The sequence below is a fragment of the Petaurus breviceps genome, unplaced genomic scaffold (genome assembly GCF_028583685.1).
Source record: "Petaurus breviceps papuanus isolate PSGF00001 unplaced genomic scaffold, PetGlider_PUasm1.0 90792, whole genome shotgun sequence".
In the NCBI taxonomy this organism is placed as follows: Eukaryota; Metazoa; Chordata; class Mammalia; order Diprotodontia; family Petauridae; genus Petaurus; species Petaurus breviceps.
The window spans coordinates 17,826,070-17,830,274 of NW_027187347.1; positions in this window are offsets into that span (position 1 = coordinate 17,826,070).

Genomic DNA, 4,205 nt, shown 5'->3' on the forward strand with positions numbered 1-4,205 from the left:
CATTCAGGCATGGAGGACAACCAGAGGAAAACCCCATTTGGGGTTTTCTTGGCAAAGATATTAAGAGTGGTTGGCCATTTCCTTCTCCAATTAATTTTACAGATGAGGAAATGGAGGCAAACAGGGTTAAGTGACTTGTTGTCCTGCTCCTTTGTATAAGGCCTGGAGAAAGTGGGGGTTGGCCACCTAGCCCCCCTGTCCAGCCTATCTTGTCCTGGGAACCTCCTTCACCCAGAAAAGGGGCCAAGTTCAATACTGCAAAGACAGTGGCACCTTGCGCCTGACTGCTCAGGGAAGGCTTGATGTCCACAAGGGGTGGCATGAGTACAGACCTGATCTATGGTACAGTGGTGCTGGCAGAGGGCCACAAATCAGCATGAATGTGCATGTCCCCACCCTCCACAGGAAGGTCCCTGGCCCTTCCAAAGGGCCTGGGGCTTACACCTTGATCATCTCACACAGTAGAGCTGTGTGACCTTTCTAACATCTCTAAAAGTTGGAAATAATTCACCAAATCAATCTTGCTTTGGTTGAGTCTAATTTGAGCTCTATTTTCACTGACAAAAAGTGGGTGTATTTATGAATGAAAGATGTTAACTAGAAAATATCAGATTATGGTCATTGCTTCAACCCCCCCCCCCCGAGAGTTGCCTACCTTTGTGAGGGGGGAGAACATCCTCTGCACAGTTCAGAAAACTGTTCTATTTATTTATATCCTGAGATGAAAGTAATGGAGAGGAATAAAGCACCCTGGACAGAGTGCCCTTCAGTTGGCCAGCCTTTGACTTCCTCTCAGGAAAGGGAAAGATAGAAATATGAGACCTTGGTTATCATCTTCTCTGCACTGGTTTAGGTTTTGCTAGGAATACTACCAGAAGCACAAGGGAATCAAATTTGAACACATACCTCCTGGAAAGGAAGGAAAGCTGTGTGCCCTTTGGCCAGGGATGGACGTTTGGGAGTAGTGGAGCGCTAGATTAATACTTTCTTTTTGGGAATGTCTGGTTTCCCAAACAGAAATGACTTACGCCACTGGGGGATGGAGGTGGGGGGTTGGAAAGACAATGAGTGACTACAAGGGAGGCTGCTTGCCATAGGCTTCTTCTGGCCACAGGCAGTTCTTGAGAGGCATCCCAATGAGGTACCTATCACAGATCCCTGAGGCATCTGCACTTTCCAGGTCTATACCCTGTAATTTCTATGACTGACAGCTCTAGGACGAGGAGACACTTCCACAGTTACTCCCAAAACCCAGGTTAGACGTGATGAGAACCATAGCAGAGACCACTGTCTGGTCTGAAGACAGCTATAGGCATACACTATGAAAGCCTGTCCACTTACAGATGGTCAGATGAAATACTTAGGGACATTTGAAACCATTAGTCTTGACTTGAGTCAGGAAAAAAACCCACTGTTTTAAAAAATAGATTATATTTTATAATTATATCTTTTGTTTTTATATCCCACCTTTTACAGGAAACCTTCTCCAACTCCTCTTAAATCTGACGCCTTCCCTCTGTTAATTATTTCCTATTTATCCTTACTTTGTATATATTTGTTTGCATGCTGCCTCCCCATTAGGTTGCGAGCTCCTTGAAGGGTAGCACTATCTTTTGCTTCCCTTTGTATCCCCACTGTTTAACACGATGTCTGGCACATAGTAGGTGCTTAGGAAATGTTTATTGATTGATTGATAATGCCTAGATTTCCCCTATTTCTTTGCCTTTGCCTTTCCCAGAGAGTCTTCCCTTATAATAGAATTGTTTTTAAAAAGAGGAAGAGGAAAAAAATCAGCAAAATTCATCAACACATTGAAAAAACACATGCTATGTGCTATATTCCATGCCTGTGACACGTATCGTCTGCAGAGGAGGGCAAAAGGAGATGTCATTTCCTATCTCTTACCTAGGAATACTTTTCTAAAAAAATAATTTCACAAGATTCAATTTTGATTGTCTTTCCATTTGTTGGTTTTTTCCCATTTATATCACTATAGTCATCGTGTATATTGTTTTCCTGGCCCTGCTTACCTTGCTTGGCATCAATCAGCTCTTGTCTTTCCATATTTCTCTTTAGTCATCACACACATAACTTCTTATAGAACAGTAACTTTCCATTCCATTCATCTGCCATGCTTTGTTTAGCCAATGGTCATCTACTTTGCTTCCAGTTTCTTACTACTGCAGAAAGTGCTATTATAAACATTTTGCTGTAAATGGGAATTTTAAAAAATTGTTTTGTCAGTGACCCCCTTAGGGAACAAATCCTTGTTAAGCTACTTTGAAAGGCCTTTCTCTGCTTTTCTTTTTAAAAATAATTTAAAATAATTTTTATTGATATCTTTTTTTGAGGGAAGAGGGAAGAGGATTGGGGTTAAGTGACTTGCCCAAGGTCACATGGCTAGTAAGTGTTAAGTGTCTGAGGCCGGATTTGAACTCAGGTCCTCCTGACTCCAAGGCCACACCCTTTTGTGTGTTATAGAACCCTTTGGTCATCTAATGAAGCCTATGGACTTCTCAGAGCATTTTTTTTAATGCAAAAGACAAAATAAATGTGATTCCAAAGAAAACCAAGGTTAATGCAAAATAAAGATGTAATTTTTTTTTTTTTCCTATTCATGGTCACAGACCTGACATTTATCTGAGGATCCCCAGGTTAAGAATCTCTGCAGATGTAATTTTTTTTCCCATTCGTGGTCACAGACCTGACATTTATCTGAGGATCCCCAGGTTAAGAATCTCTGCCCTAAGGCCTGGACCATCACAGTGGCCAGCCTACTATTACATACATATGAGGGAAGTTAATTAACTTGTCTGAGATGACCCCAAATCAAGTGTTCTTTTCAATGTACCAAAATGTCTTCCAAGCTGATCTCATTCAACCCCTTATTTAACAGATGTTAAGTCTTTTTAGATCTAAGGAAGAGAACCGCAGCTGGTATTCAAAGGGTGCCTGCTTAGCTCCAATTTATTGATTTTAAATGAAGGCTTTCGGGAGGACATGTACCAATGTGTGACACAGTCAGCCACATGGATCCTTTATGTTCAATGCTGTTGACATCTCATTAAATCCTGATTCTGTCATCCAATGTGTTAATTGTTTCTCCCAGTTTTTTATCATCTACAAATCTGATAAGCATTTCAACTAGACCTTTTTCCAAATCACCTTTTTTGGGTTCATTCATTCAAACAATTCCAAAACCCCATAACTTTGCTATTATTTAGCCCGTGTCTTTCCATCTTGTCTCAGGGCTATTGGGGTTAAGTGACTTGCCCAAGGTCACACTGCTAGTTTTTATGTTAAGTGTCAGAGGCCGGATTTGAACTCAGGTCCTCCTGACTCCAGGGCCAGTGCTCTATTCACTGCACTACTTAGCCGCCCCTGCATCTCGTCCACAAATATAGACCTGGCTTCCAGCCTCACCTTCACCACTTAGTAGCCATAGTACCTTGCTTCTGGGAACCTCGATTTCCTTATCTGTAAAATCAGGATAACTGCCTATCTGCCAGGCGAGGGAAGCTTTTTTGAGATGTGAAAGGTGGCCTAAATACAGATGATGATGATTATTATTATACCAACTTTCTAAGCCCCTTATTTTACAGTTGAGGAAACTGAGACCCAGAGAAGTGAGATGAGTTGACAGAGTGGAGCTAGTCTGGGAACACTTCCAGTTCAGTGTTCCTTCCACTAAATCAGGTGCCTCATTTATTATTTGATGGATTCTAAGGAAGGAAAATCAGAGGCAATTTGGCATTTGTATCACTAGTAATCCTTTTTCAAATGTGTGTTGGCAGTTCTGCTGTTTTTGAATAGGAGAATACAAATAAATGATGGGGAGGCGTGGTTAGACAGCTGTTTATCTAAAAAAAAATGGAAATTTGGTGGACTGTAAACTCAACATGAATCAGCAGCCTGATGCAATAGGCAGAAAAGGTATTGGGACCACGAGCTGTGGTAATGAGGACTTCATCTGTCCAGTTCCCAGGCAATGCCACAAAACTATATGCTGCAGGGTAGGGGCCAGCCTGCATTTTTGAAGGGACTTTCTTTATGGGGAATTCCCTATGCCCATGAAATCAGTCAACAAACATTGACTAAGGTCCTACTCTGTTCCAGGAACTATGCTAGTGGCTGGAAATATAAAGACAAAAAGAAAGATGAGAGAGAGAGAGAGAGAGAGAGAGAGAGAGAGAGAGAGAGAGAGA